Below are 16,144 nucleotides of genomic sequence, written 5' to 3' on the forward strand. Positions count from 1 at the left end.
AAAGGCTGTACTACCAAATACTAATTGAGTGTATGTAAACTTCTGACCCACTGGGAATGTGATGAAAGAAATAAAAGCTAAAATAAATCATTCTCTCTAATATTATTCTGACATTTCACATTCTTAAAATAGAGTGGTGATCCTAACTGAACTAAATCAGGGATTTTTCCCTAGGTTTAAATGTAGGTTTAAATGTCAGGAATTGCTCCATAACTGCTCCATGTATTTGGCTCTCTGATTGAACATGTTTAAAGTTTTGATAACTGTAGCTCTAATTTAACCCTTTTTTAAAGACTTAATAACTAGCTCTGATTGAACCATGTTGTAAAGTATTGATTACCTCTGATTGAAACATGTAAAGTAAGGATGATTAGCTCTGATTGAACCCTGTTATAAAGTGTTGATAACTGTAGCTCTGATTGAACCATGTTGTAAAGTGTTGATAACTGTATCTCTGATTGAACGATGTTGTAAAGTGTTGATAACTGTAGCTCTGATTGAACCATGTTGTAAAGTGTTGATAACTGTATCTCTGATTGAACCATGTTGTAAAGTGTTGATAACTGTATCTCTGATTGAACCATGTTGTAGAGTGTTGATAACTGTAGCTCTGATTGAACCATGTTTAAAGTGTTAATAACTGTCTGTTTAGGGGAAACCAGGGTACCCAGGAAGACCCACCAATACCAATTAGGTGAGTTTCTGCCTTACAACACAACAGCTGCAGGGTCACAATATGGTATTCTGAACACAGTGTGTACTATATTATGTTACCTCTTAGTAGTAGTAGAAAGTAGGATGGATTAGAGTCAACTACCAAAATATGTAATGTAACTGATATGAATACATGTATTGAGGAGTAAATAGCTTGGGTAAGGATTAAATAGCCCAAGTATTGATGAGGAGTTCGAGCTTCTACTTCTAAAAATTCACCTTTCCAGAAACAAGCCTCTCACCGTTGCCACTTGCTATAAACCACCCTCTGCCCCAGCTGTGCCCTCGACACCATATGTGAATTGATTGCCCCACATTTATCTTCTGAGCTTGTGCTGCTAGGTGACCTAAACTGGGACATGCTTAACCCCTGGTTGGGCTCCGTCCAGCGAAAAATCCTATCCCCATTAGCATAACACATTTTATTTTATTTTTATTTTTCAAATATAGGACTATGTTATATCGTTTTATAGATACACCTCTCCTGAATCGAACCACGTTGTCCGATTTCAAAAAGGCTTTACAGCAAAAGCAAAACATTAGATTATGTTAGAGGAGTATATCGTAAAAGTAGCCACATAGCCATTTTCCGACCAACCACATGCATCACAAATAACCAAAAAACAGCTAAATGCAGCACTAACCTTTGACAATCTTCATCAGATGACACCCCTAGGACATCATGTTACACAATACATGCATTCTTTTGTTCGATAAAGTTCGTATTTATATATAAAAACAGCATTTTACATCGGCGCGTAACGTTGACTAACTATTTTCCCTCAAATGCACCCGGTGAAGCAGAACTACAATTTACTAAATTACTATTCGAAAACATTTTTAAAATGTAATATTGTCATTCTAAGATGTATAGATGAATATCTCTTGAAAGCACCTGTAATGCCAGATTTAAAAATAACTTTACTGGGTAATCACACTTTGCGATAAAAGGGGATGCGATACTCAGAAAATAGGCTACCGTTACAGGTCAGCGCCATCTTGGAAAAATCGCATATCAAATCTAGTCTTGTATACTATTGTCAGTAATCCCTTACCTTTGATTATCTTCATCAGAAAGCACTTCTAGGAATCCCAGGTCCACAACAAATGTATTTTCGTTCGAAAAAGTGAATCCTTTATGTTCCAATAGCTTGTTCCTGTTAGCGCGTTCTGAAGGCTGCACCAAAAGTTCCGTCGTGCGCGGGACTCCACTTTCGAAAAAATGCATTTTTTTTAAAATTTAGGTTCGTTCAAACATGTCAAACGTTGTATAACATAAATCTTTAGGGCCTTTTTCAACCAGAGCTCCAATAAGATTCAAGGGGGACGATTGCATTGTGTTTCAAAACGTTTCGAAAGTGGAGGGTAGCCAGGGGCGCCGGCATCATAATGGTGATGGCCCTCTCCGTGTGATCACGTTCCACTGCGTCTCATTCATTCAGTTTTCACAGTAGAAGGCTCAAATCACTTTGTAAAGACTGGGGACATCTAGTGGAAGCAATAGGAAGTGCTCAATGAACCATTGCTCACTGTGTGATTTACAGGCAAACTGATGAAGTTGAGTCCGCAATTCAGAATTCCACTTCCTGTTACGATCGGTCTCGGGGTTTTGACTGCCATATGAGTTCTGTTATACTCACAGACATCATTCAAACAGTTTTAGAAACTTTAGGGTGTTTTCGATCCACAAGTATTAACCTCTTATATCTAGACGTTCCGCTAGCGGAACACCTGCTCCAATATCCAATGATAGGCGTGGCGCGAATTACAAATTCCTCAAAAATACAAAAACTTCAATTTTTCAAACATATGACTATTTCACAGCATTTTAAAGACAAGACTCTCCTTTATCTAACCACACTGTCCGATTTCAAAAAGGCTTTACAGCGAAAGCAAAACATTAGATTATGTCAGCAGAGTACCAAGCCAGAAATAATCAGACACCCATTTTTCAAGCTAGCATATAATGTCACAAAAACCCAGAAGACAGCTAAATGCAGCACTAACCTTTGATGATCTTCATCAGATGACACACCTAGGACATTATGTTATACAATACATGCATGTTTTGTTCAATCAAGTTCATATTTATATCAAAAAACAGCTTTTTACATTAGCATGTGACGTTCAGAACTAGCATACCCCCGCAAACTTCCGGAGGAATTTGCTAACAATTTCCTAAATTACTCACGATAAACGTTCACAAAAAGCATAACAATTATTTTAAGAATTATAGATACAGAACTCCTCTATGCACTCGATATGTCCGATTTTAAAATAGCTTTTTGGTGAAAGCACATTTTGCAATATTCTAAGTACATAGCCCGGCATCACAGGGCTAGCTATTTAGACACCCGGCAAGTTTAGCACTCACCAATATCAGATTTACTATTATAAAAGTTTGATTACCTTTTGTTGTCTTCGTCAGAATGCACTCCCAGGTCTGCTACTTCAATAACAAATGTTGGTTTGGTCCAAAATAATCCATCGTTATATCCAAATTGCGGCGTTTTGTTCGTGCGTTCCAGACACTATCTGAAAGGGTAAATAAGGGTCGCGCGCATGGCGCAATTCGTGACAAAAAAATCTAAATATTCCATTACCGTACTTCGAAGCATGTCAACCGCTGTTTAAAATCCATTTTTATGCAATTTTTCTCGTAAAAAAAGCGATAATATTCCGACCGGGAATGTCCATTTAGCTAAACAGAGGAAAGTAAACAAAGCTTTCGGTCGACGCGGGCACGCGCCTGAGTCTCACAGTACTGTAACCAGCCACTACCCAAACGCGCTACTTTTTTTCAGCCAGAGCCTGCAAAGCCACGATTGAGCTTTTTACCGCCTTCTGAGACCCTATGGCAGCCGTAGGAAGTGTTACGGGACAGCTAAGATCCTCACTCTTCAATAAACAGAGACAAGAAGAACGACACCTTGTCAGACAGGCCACTTCCTGCATGAAACCTTCTCAGTTTTTTGCCTGCCAAATGAGTTCTGTTATACTCACAGACACCATTCAAACAGTTTTAGAAACTTTAGGGTGGTTCTATCCAAATCAAACAATTATATGCATATTCTAGTTACTGGGCAGGAGTAGTAACCAGATTAAATCGGGTACGTTTTTTGCAAATACTGCCCCCTATCCCCAACAGGTTAACCTCTTGTCGTTCGCCTAGGATAGGGGGCGCTACAGCGATTTTTGAAAAAAATGTGTGCCCATTTTAAACGGCCTCCTACTCAAACTCAGAAGCTAGGATATGCATATAATTAACCTGTTATGGCTAGGGGGCAGTATTTTCACGTCTGGATAAAAAACGTACCCGATTTAATCTGGTTACCACTCCTACCCAGTAACTAGAATATGCATATACTTATTACATATGGATAGAAAACACCCTAAAGTTTCTAAAACTGTTTGAATGGTGTCTGTGAGTATAACATAACTCATTTGGCAGGCCAAAACCTGAGAAGATTCCAAACAGGAAGCGCCCTCTTGGACCATTTCTTGGCCTTCTTTGTCATCTCTATCCAAAACAGAGGAACTCTGCTGTTATGTGACACTTCCTACGGCTCCCATAGGCTCTCAGAAGGTGGCAAAAAGCTGAATGGTGGCTTTGCAGGCCATGGCTGAAAAACAGTAGCGCATTTGGTAAGTGGTCGATCTGAGAACCATGAGACTGGTGCGCGCGTGCACGAGACGACTCCATGTTTACGTTTTCAGTCTTTGAACGAAAACAACGACTCCCGGTCGGAATATTATCGCTTTTTTTACGAGAAAAATAGCATAAAAATTTATTTTAAACAGCGTTTGACATGCTTTGAAGTTCGGTAATGGAATATTTTGAATTTTTTTGTCACGAAACGCGCCGGGCGCGTCACCCTTCTTTACCCTTCGGATAGTGTCTTGAACGCACGAACAAAACGCCGCTATTTGGATATAACTATGGATTATTTGGAACCAAACCAACATTTGTTGTTGAAGTAGAAGTCCTGGGAGTGCATTCTGACGAAGAACAGCAAAGATAATCCAAATTTTCTTACAGTAAATCTGAGTACCAAACTTACTGGGTGTCAAAATAGCTAGCCTGTGATGGCCGGGCTATCTACTCAGAATATTGCAAAATGTGCTTTCACCGAAAAGCTATTTTAAAATCGGACACCGCGATTGCATAAAGGAGGTCTGTATCGATAATTCTTAAAATAATTGTTATGTTTTTTGTGAACGTTTATCGTGAGTAATTTAGTAAATTCACCGGAAGTGTTCGGTGGGAATGCTAGTCACATGCTAGTCACATGCTAATGTAAAAAGCTGGTTTTTGATATAAATATGAACTTGATTGAACAAAACATGCATGTATTGTATAACATAATGTCCTAGGAGTGTCATCTGATGAAGATCATCAAAGGTTAGTGCTGCATTTAGCTGTGGTTTTGGTTTTTGTGACATTATATGCTAGCTTGAAAAATGGGTGTCTGATTATTTCTGGCTGGGTACTCTGCTGACATAATCTAATGTTTTGCTTTCGTTGTAAAGCCTTTTTGAAATCGGACTGTGTGTTTAGATTAACGAGTGTCTTGTCTTTAAAATGGTGTAAAATAGTAATATGTTTGAGAAATTGAAGCAATAGCATTTCTAAGGTATTTGAATATCGCGCCACGGGATTCCACTAGCTGTTGACTAGGTGGGACGCAAGCGTCCCACTGGCCCAGAGAGGTTAACACCTCGGCCATTTTACAATCTTAGCTTGATGCCCTCAATCTCACACAAATGATCAATGAACCTACCAGGTTCAACCCCAAATCCGTAGACACAGGCATCCTCATAGATATCATTCTAACTAACTCTCCCTCCAAATACACCTCTGCTGTTTTCAACTAAGATCTCAGCAATCATTGCCTCATTGCCTGCGTCTGTAATGGGTCCGCAGTCAAACGACCACCCTCATCACTGTCAAACACTCCCTAAAACACTTCAGCGAGCAGGCCTTTCTAATCAACCTGGCCGGGGTATCCTGGAAGGATATTGACCTCATCCCATCAGTAGAGGATGCCTGGCTATTCTTTAAAAGTGCCTTCCTCACAATCTTAAATAAGCATGCTCCATTCAATTTTTTTACCAGGAATAGATATAGCCCTTGGTTCACTCCAGACCTGTCTGCCCTTGACCAGCACAAAACATCCTGTGGCGTTCTGCATTAGCATCGAATAGCCCCCGTGATATGCAACTTTTCAGGGAAGTTAGAACCCAATATACACAGGCAGTTAGGAAAGCTGAGGCTAGCTTTTTCAAACAGAAATTTGCATCCTGTAGCACAAACTCAAAAAAGTTCTGGGACACTGTGAAGTCCATGGAGAATAAGAGCACCTCCTCCCAGCTGCCCACTGTTACCACCGATAAATCCACTATAATTGAGAATTTCAATAAGCATTTCTCTACGGCTGGCCATGCTTTCCACTTGGCTTCCCCTACCCAGGTCAACTGCCCGGCACCCTCATCCGGGAACCCACCCAAGCACCCACCGTTTCTCCTTCACCCAAATCCAGATAGCTGATGTTCTGAAAGAGCTGCAAAATCTGGACCCCTACAAATCAGCCGGGCTAGACAATTTGGATGCTCTTTCTAAAAAGATCTGTCGAAATTGTAGCAACCCCTGTTACTAGCCTGTTCAACCTCTCTTTCATTTCGTCTGGGATTCCCAAAGATTGGAAAGCTGCCGCGGTCATACCCCTCTTCAAAGGGGGTGACACTCTAGACCCAAACTGCTACAGACCTATATATATCCTACCCTGCCTTTCTAAGCTCTTCGAAAGCCACATTAACAAACAGATTACTGACCATTTCGAATCCCACCATACCTTCTCCGCTATGCAATCTGGTTTCCGAGCTGGTCATGGGTGCACCTCAGCCACGCTCAAGGTCCTAAACAATATCATAACCACCATCGATAAGAGACATTACTGTGCAGCCGTATTCATCGACCTGGCTAAGGCTTTCAACTCTGTCGATCACCGCATTCTTATTGGCAGACTCAACAGCCTTTGTTTTTCAAATGATTGCCTCGCCTGGTTCACCAACTACTTATCTGATAGAGTTCAGTGTGTCAAATTGTAGGGCCTGTTGTCTGGACCTCTGGCAGTCTCTATATGGGTGCCACAGGGTTCAATTCTCGGGCCAACTCTCTTCTCTGTATATATCAATGATGTCGCTCTTGCTGCTGGTGATTCTCTGATTCACTTCTACGCAGACGACACCATTCTGTACACCTCTGGGCCTTCTTTGGACACTGTGTTAATTAACTAACCTTCAATGCCATACAAGTCTCCTTCCGTGGTCTCCAACTGCTCTAAAATGCAAGTAAAACTAAATGCATGCTATTCAACCGATCACTGCCCGCACCTGCCCGCAAGTCCAGCATCACTACTCTGGACGGCTCTGACTTAGAATATATGGATAACTACAAATACTTAAGTGTCTGGTTAAACTGTAAATTCTGCTTCCAGACTCACATTAAGCATCTCCAATCCGCAACAAAGCATCTTTCACTCATGTTGCCAAACATACCCTCGTAAAACTGACCATCCTACCGATCCTCGACTTTGGCGACGTCATCTATAAAATAGCCTCCAACACTCTGCTCAGCAAACTGGATGCAGTCTATCACAGTGCCATCCGTTTTGCCACCAAAGCCCCATATACTACCCACCACTGTGACCTGTATGCTCTTGTTGGCTGGCCCTCGCTTCATATTCGTCGCTAAACCCACTGGCTCCAGGTAATCTATAAGTCTTTGCTAGGTAAAGTCCCGCCTTATCTCAGCTCACTGGTCACCATAGCAGCACCCACATAGCATGCGCTCCAGCAGGTATATTTCACTGGTCATCCCCAAAGCCAACTCCTCCTTTGGCCGCCTTTCCTTCCAGTTCTCTGATGCCAATGACTGGAACGAATTGCAAAAAATCACTGAAGCTGGTGACATATCTCCCTCACTAACTTTAAGCATCAGCTGTCAAAGCAGCTTACCTTATTGCACCTGTACATAGCCCATCTGTAAATGGCCCACCCAACTACCTCATCCCCATATTGATTTTTGCTCCTTTGCACCTCAGTATCTCTACTTGCACATTCATCTTCTATCTATCTATCACTCCAGTCTATCTGTCACTCCAGTGTTTAATGGCTATATTGAAATTATTTCGCCACTATGGCCTATTTATTGCCTTACCTTCCTAATCTTACTACATTTGCACACACTGTATATAGACTTTTCTATTGTGTCATTGACTGTACGTTTGTTTATCCCATGTGTAACTCTGTGTTGTTTGTGTCACACTGCTTTGCTCTATCTTGGCCAGGTCGCAGTTGTAAATGAGAACTTGTTCTCAACTGGCCTACCTGGTTAAATTAAGGTGAAATAAAAATAAAATAAAAAAGTAGCCCAGGTATTGATAAGGAGTAAATAGCCCTGATATTGATGAGGGAGAACTGGACATAAGCAGGAGCCTCATTGGAAATAATTTGATAGGATTCTAAGTAGCACAGGATTGACTAGTAAATCATCTGATATGATTTCAATCTCTAAATGGAACTGTATTGGATAAGTAAATACATGGCCACACTGATGAACTACTTCTGTGTTGAACAGGTGATCATGTTGAAGAAGAGTGAGGCTGAGATCACCTGATCACCATAACAACCATCAGAATGGAACTCATGGAATTCTAATATAGAACTGTGAGTCACAATGCTGTATGTTGTTACATTGTAGCTCCACCTGATGGAACAATAGTGGCATTTGATCAAATGTGATCTATTAACTGATACATGTATTATTCTGATTGGAATGTGTTTTAATATAATGTGTGTTGTATTATTCATTCAGCAGCTGTCCTTTAACATCAGTCATATACTGGTCATATACTGTATAGCATTATGGTTGATACATTGTAAATGCCTTCACTTTTCATGTCTATACAGATCAACTGATAGGTGTTGTGGTTCAGGCATTATTGTTACAGGTTCAGTATAATGTTATACCATTACATGTTACAGAGTTAGAAAACATACAGGAGAGGAGAATTCAATTATTAGAATGATTTACTTTATTTTCCCATTTTGTTCTCTATAGTAGTTTATCATTATTTGATTTAAACATGAAACCAATGTTGGCCTTTTATTTTATTGTGGTATTTTTGTGCAAAACAATTATTTGTCAATTAATCATCCTGGTAAGATATTGCTTTTGTCTTTGTAGCATATAGAATTAAATAAATGATTTTCGTCAATCATGTAGCCTGTTTTTAATCTGTTCTGAATGACATCACAACCACTCAGTTTTTAATTTCATTCACTTCCCTTTATGTATATTCTAAATACTCCATTCCAGGTTTCCCCTACAGCCCCAGGGCTTGAGTATCTTCTAAATGCTCCATTCCAGGTTTCCCCTACAGCCCCCAGGGCCTTGAGTATCTTCTAAATACTCCATTCCAGGTTTCCCCTACAGCCCCCAGGGCCTTGAGTATCTTCTAAATACTCCATTCCAGGTTCCCCCTACAGCCCCCAGGGTCTTGAGTATACAGTGCATTTGGAAAGTATTCACTTTTTTTCACATTTTGTTAAATTATATTTCAAAAATGAATTAATCCACACACTATACCACATAATGACAAAGCGAAAACAGGTTTTTAGACACACAACGCCAGGGTTGTGGGTTCGATTCCCACGGGGGGGCAGTACAAAAAAATGCATGAAATGAAATGTATGCATTCACTACTGTAAGTCGCTCTGGATAAGAGCGTCTGCTGAATGACTAAAATGTAAATGTAAAAATGTATTGGTGTCTCTAAGGGGTCTTTGGCCTGGTTTGCTAGCTTCCTCTCTCAGAGTGCAGTGTATGAAGTCAGAACATCTGCTGTCTCAGCCATTGCCTGTCACCAATGGAGTACCCCAAGGCTTGATCCTAGGCCCCATGCTCTTCTCAATTTACATCAACAACATAGTTCAAGCAGCAGGAAGCTCTCTCATCCATTTATATGCAGATGATACAGTCTTATACTCAGCTGGCACCTCCCTGGATTTTGTGTTAAACGCTCTACAACAAAGGTTTCTTAGTGTCCAACAAGCTTTCTGTACCCTTAACCTTGTTCTGAACACCTCCAAAATGAAGGTCATGTGGTTGGGTAAGAAGAATGTCCCTCTCCCCACAGCTGTGATTACTACTTCTGAGGGTTTAGAGCTTGAAGTAGTCACCTCATACCAGTACTTGGAAGTATGTCTAGATGGCACACTGACCTTCTCTAAGCACATATCAAAGCTGCAGGCTAAAGTTAACCTGTTAGGGCTAGGGGGCAGTATTTACACCGCCGGATAAAAAACGTACCCGATTTAATCTGGTTACCACTCCTACCCAGTAACTAGAATATGCATATACTTATTACATATGGATAAAAAACACCCTAAAGTTTCTAAAACTGTTTGGATGGTGTCTGTGAGTATAACAGAACTCATTTGGCAGGCAAAAACCTGACAAGGTTTCATGCAGGAAGTGGCCTGTCTGACAAGGTGTTGTTCTTCTTGTCTCTGTTTATTGAAGAGTGAGGATCTTAGCTGTCCCGTGACACTTTCTACGGCTGCCATAGGCTCTCAGAAGGCGGCAAAACGCAGAATCGTGGCTTTGCAGGCTCTGGCTGAAAAAAAGTAGCGCGTTTGGGTAGTGGCTGGTTACAGTACTGTTAGACTCAGGCTAATGCCCGCGTCGACCGAAAGCTGTGTTTTCTTTCCTCTGTTTAGCTAAATGGACATTCCCGGTCGGAATATTATCGCTTTTTTACAAGAAAAATGGCATAAAAATGGATTTTAAACAGCGGTTGACATGCTTCGAAGTACGGTAATGGAATATTTAGATTTTTTTTGTCACGAATTGCGCCATGCGCACGACCCTGATTTACCATTTCAGATAGTGTCTGGGACGCACGAACAAAACGCCGCTATTCGGATATAACGATGGATTATTTTGGACCAAACCAACATTTGTTATTGAAGTAGCAGTCCTGGGAGTGCATTCTGACGAAGACAACAAAAGGTAATCAAACTTTGATAATAGTAAATCTGATATTGGTGAGTGCTAAACTTGGTCGGTGTCTAAATAGCTAGCCCGTGATGCCTGGGCTATGTACTTAGAATATTGCAAAATGTGCTTTCACCAAAAAGCTATTTTAAAATCGGTCATATCGAGTGCATAGAGGAGTTCTGTATCTATAATTCTTAAAATAATTGTTGTGCTTTTTGTGAACGTTTATCGTGAGTAATTTAGTAAATTGTTAGCGAATTCCCCGGAAGTTTGCGGGGGGGTATGCTAGTTCTGAACGTCACATGCTAATGTAAAAAGCTGTTTTTTGATATAAATATGAACTTGATTGAACAAAACATGCATGTATTGTATAACATAATGTCCTAGGGTTGTCATCTGATGAAGATCATCAAAGGTTAGTGCTGCATTTAGCTGTATTCTGGGTTTTTGTGACATTGTATGCTAGCTTGAAAAATGGGTGTCTGATTATTTCTGGCTTGGTACTCTGCTGACATAATCTAATGTTTTGCTTTCGTTGTAAAGCCTTTTTGAAATCGGACAGTGTGGTTAGATTAACGAGAGTCTTGTCTTTAAATAGCTGTAAAATAGTCATATGTTTGAGAAATTGAAGTAAGAGCATTTCAAAGGTTTTGAAAATCGCGCCACAGGATTCAACTGGCTGTTACGCCCAGAGAGGTTAAATCTAGACTTGGTTTCCTCTATCGTAATCGCTCCTCTTTCACCCCAGCTGCCAAACTAATCCTGATTCAGATGACCATCCTACCCATGCTAGATTATGGAGACATAATTTACATGTCTCAGGGTGTTTACTTACAACTTCCAGTCAATGCTTGTAGACTTGTTTAACGTGCTGCTGTGCGTTTTGTTGCTAACCTTACTTTGCTACCTGACAACATTACAGTTTTTACATTTTAATTACTGTTTATATTTTTTGTTTTTTCCTCGCTCTACCTTTCTTCTTTCAACTTTTTCACTCCAGACGCTTTATCTGGACGTGGTTCATCAGGACCTCCACCAGCCGAAGCTAAGTAGTAACATTAACATGATGCCTTCTAATTGCAGTCGCTGTACTCACAATATACAGGAGAACGATCGTCTTACCGCAAGGATAGCTGTGCTGCAAGCCCAGGGTAATGTAAGTGTAGGAAAGGATGAAACAGCGTCTGTGCAACCAGTAAGTACAGATAGCAGTATAAATCCCCTCGCACAGTCCCCGCAGCCGGACAACTTTCTCAAGGCTTCTGGAGGGAAATGCTGTAGGAATGCTCAACCGGTGTCGCTCATTCAGCCGACAGAAACTTTCAACCGGTTCTCCCCATTAACTCTTACATCTAGACGTTCCGCTAGCGGAACACCTGCTCCAATATCCAATGATAGGCGTGGCGCGAATTACAAATTCCTCAAAAATACAAAAACGTCAATTTTTCAAACATATGACTATTTTACACCATTTTAAAGACAAGACTCTCCTTTATCTAACCACACTGTCCGATTTCAAAAAGGCTTTACAGCGAAAGCAAAACATTAGATTATGTCAGCAGAGTACCCAGCCAGAAATAATCAGACACCCATTTTTCAAGCCAGCATATAATGTCACCAAAACCCAGAAGACAGCTAAATGCAGCACTAACCTATGATGATCTTCATCAGATGACAACCCTAGGACATTATGTTATACAATACATGCATGTTTTGTTCAATCAAGTTCATATTTATATCGAAAACCAGCTTTTTACATTAGCATGTGACGTTCAGAACTAGCATTCCCACCGAACACTTCCGGTGAATTTACTAAATTACTCACGATAAACGTTCACAAAAAACATACATTATTTTAAGAATTATAGATACAGAACTCCTTTATGCAATCGAGGTGTCTGATTTTAAAATAGCTTTTCGGTGAAAGCACATTTTGCAATATTCTGAGTAGATAGCTCGCCATCACAGGCTAGCTATTTTGACACCCACCAAGTTTGACCCTACCAAAGTCAGATTTACTATTAGAAAAGTTTGATTACTTTTGCTGTTCTGCGTCAGAATGCACTCCCAGGACTTCTACTTCAATAACAAATGTTGGTTTGGTTCAAAATAATCCATAGTTATGTTCAAATATCCTCTGCTTTGTTCGTGCGTTCAAGACACTATCCAAGGGTGATGAAGGGTTACGCGCCCGACGCGTTTCGTGACAAAAAAATTCAAAATATTCCATTACCGTACTTCGAAGCATGTCAACCGCTGTTTAAAATCAATTTTTATGCTATTTTTCTCGTAAAAAAAGCGATAATATTCCGACCGGGAAACCCTGTTTTAGTTCAAAGACATAGGGTCGCCTCGTGCACGCGCCTCCAGTCTCTGTTCTCTGATCGACCACTATCAAAATGCGCTAGTGTTTATCCGCCAGGGCCTGCAAAGCCACCATTCAGCTTTTTGCCACCTTCTGAGAGCCTATGGGAGCCGTAGGAAGTGTCACATAACAGCAGAGTTCCTCTGTATTGGATAGAGATGATCAAGAAGGCCAAGAAATGGTCAGACAGGGTACTTCCTGTACAGAATCTTCTCAGGTTTTGGCCTGCCAAATGAGTTCTGTTATACTCACAGACACCATTCAAAAAGTTTTAGAAACTTTGGAGTGTTTTCTATCCAAAGCTAATAATTATATGCATATTCTAGTTTCTGTGCAGGAGTAATAATCAGATTAAATCGGGTGCGTTTTTTATCCGGCCGTGAAAATACTGCCCCCTATCCATAACAGGTTAAGCAGCGAGTCGGAGTCAGAGGCCGAGCCTTCTCTGGTCTCTACTCCTCCCGTTACAGGGTCTGAGACACCAAAGCCTCCCACCATTAGCTCTGACAAATTGAAAACCCTAGTCATTGGCGACTCCATTACCCATAGTATTAGACTTAAAATGAATCATCCAGCGATCATACACTGTTTACCAGGGGGCAGGGCTACCGACGTTAAGGCTAATCTAAAGATGGTGCTGGCTAAAGCTAAAACTGGCGAGTGTAGAGAGTATAGGGATATTGTTATCCACGTCGGCACCAACGATGTTAGGATGAAACAGTCAGAGGTCACCAAGCACAACATAGCTTCAGCGTGTAAATCAGCTAGAAAGATGTGTCGGCATCGAGTAATTGTCTCTGGCCCCCTCCCAGTTAGGGGGAGTGATGAGCTCTACAGCAGAGTCTCACAACTCAATCGCTGGTTGAAAACTGTTTTTTGCCCCTCCCAAAAGAAAGAATTTGTATTACAAATTTGAATTTGTAGATAATTGGCCCTCTTTCTGGGACTTTCTGGCCTGTTGAGGAGCGACGGACTCCATCCTAGCTGAAGGGGTGCTCTCATCTTATCTACGAACATAGACAGGGCTTTAACTCCTCTAGCTCCACAATGAAATAGGGTGCAGGCCAGGCAGCAGGCTGTTAGCCAGCCTGCCAGCTTAGTGGAGTCTGCCACTAGCACAGTCAGTGTAGTCAGCTCAGCTATCTCCATTGAGACCGTGTCTGTGCTTCGACCTAGGTTGGGTAGAATTAAACTTGAAAGAGATCGTGATAGCTCACATCTCAAAATAGGGCAACTTAATGTTAGATCCCTCACTTCCAAGGCAGTTAGAGTCAATTAACTAATCACTGATCATAATCTTGATGTGATTGGCCTGACTGAAACATGGCTTAAGCCTGATGAATTTACTGTGTTAAATTTATTGGACACATCACTGCACTCTATACTCCTCTGTAAACTGGTCATCTCTGTATACCCGTCGCAAGACCCACTGGTTGATGTTATTTATAAAACCATCTTAGGCCTCACTCCCCCCTATCTGAGATATCTACTGCAGCCCTTATCCTCCACATAAAACACCCATTCTGTTAAAGGTCACCAAAGCACACACATCCGTGGGTCGCTCATCTTTTCATTTCGCTGCAGCTAGCGACTGGAATGAGCTGCAACAAACGCACAAACTGGACAGTTTTATCTCCATCTCTTCATTCAAATAATCTCTTTATGTTATTTTGTGGTGTCTCTCTTGTCCTGATGTGTGTTTTGTCCTATATTAAATGTTTTATTTTTTATCCCAGCCCCCCGTTCCCTGCAGGAGGCCTTTTGCCTTTTAGTAGTCCGTCATCGTAAATAAGAATTTGTTCCTAACTCGGTGCAACTCAGTATTAGGCGGTGTTCTTACTATTTTGAACACTCAGTGTAGATACTGTATATGGTGTGTGTGTGTGCATTATGTTTGTGTAAAGCGTCTGTGTGTAGCTGGTGAGATGAGTCAGGCGCAGGACAGCAGATATGAGTAATGAAAGCAATTTTACGGAAATATATCACAATACACGTCGTACTAATACAAGGCCACAACTACGGACCGCAATACAACAAACAATTACTCACAAACAAACATGGGGAACAGAGGGTTAAATAATGAACAAGTAATTGGGGGATTGAAACCAGGTGTGTAAGACAAAGACAAAACAAATGGAAAATGAAAAGTGGATCGGCGATGGCTAGAAGGCCGGTGACTTCGACCGCCGCCCGAACAAGGAGAGGAACCAACTTCTGCGGAAGTCGTGACAGATTGCGTGTGTGTGTGTTTGAGAACAGTCCATATATGTAAGAGTAACTGTTGAAATAAAACCAATTTTATGAAACCCTTGACTAAGACTATTTAATGCCTAAAACACAAAATAGCATGAGAAAATATAGACTAAGACTGTTATAGACCGATGTATTTCTTTGTGAGGTTCAACCAACCTTTTGTTGGTGCTTCCGTATTCTCAGGAAGGGGTACATTGATGAGGCTTGACAAGATACTAACTCCATATCACAGTCATCATTTGACATCCTACTCAACAGCCTCAATTCGTCGGGTCATGGACTCTACAAGGTGTCAAATGCGTTCCACAGGGATACTGGCCCATGTTGACTCCAATGCTTCCCACAGTTGTGTCAAGTTGGCTGGATGTCCTTTGGATGGTGGACCATTTTTGATACACACAGGAAACTGTTGAGCATGAAAAAACCAGCAGCATCACAGTTCTTGACACAAACCAGTGCGCCTGACACCTACTACCATACGCCATTCAAAGACACATAAATATTTTGTCTTGCCCATTCACCCTCTGAATAGCGCATGTGACAAATACAATTTCATTTGATTTGCTATCAATCTCCTCACTCCTACTCTTGAGGAGGGCTGGAAAGAGGGCTGGAAGGCCAGCTGGATGGAGGGTTGGAAGGACAGCTGGATAGAGGGCTGGAAAGACAGCTGGATGGAGGGCTGGAAAGACAGCTGGATGGAGGGCTGGAAGGACAGCTGGATGGAGGGCTGGAAGGACAGCTGGATG

The 16,144-nt window shown here is 41.2% G+C and overlaps 1 long non-coding RNA gene across 1 annotated transcript; it reads left to right on the top strand.

The window, feature by feature from the left end:
• Positions 1-569: 569 nt before the first annotated feature.
• LOC106598108 (uncharacterized) lies at positions 570-8,993 on the top strand. Its single transcript, XR_006767545.1, has 2 exons — positions 570-694; positions 8,354-8,993. It is a non-coding gene; the product is annotated as an uncharacterized lncRNA (long non-coding RNA).
• The last annotated feature ends 7,151 nt before the right edge of the window (positions 8,994-16,144 follow it).

This window comes from Salmo salar, unplaced genomic scaffold, assembly GCF_905237065.1.
Source record: "Salmo salar unplaced genomic scaffold, Ssal_v3.1, whole genome shotgun sequence".
Classification (NCBI taxonomy): Eukaryota; Metazoa; Chordata; class Actinopteri; order Salmoniformes; family Salmonidae; genus Salmo; species Salmo salar.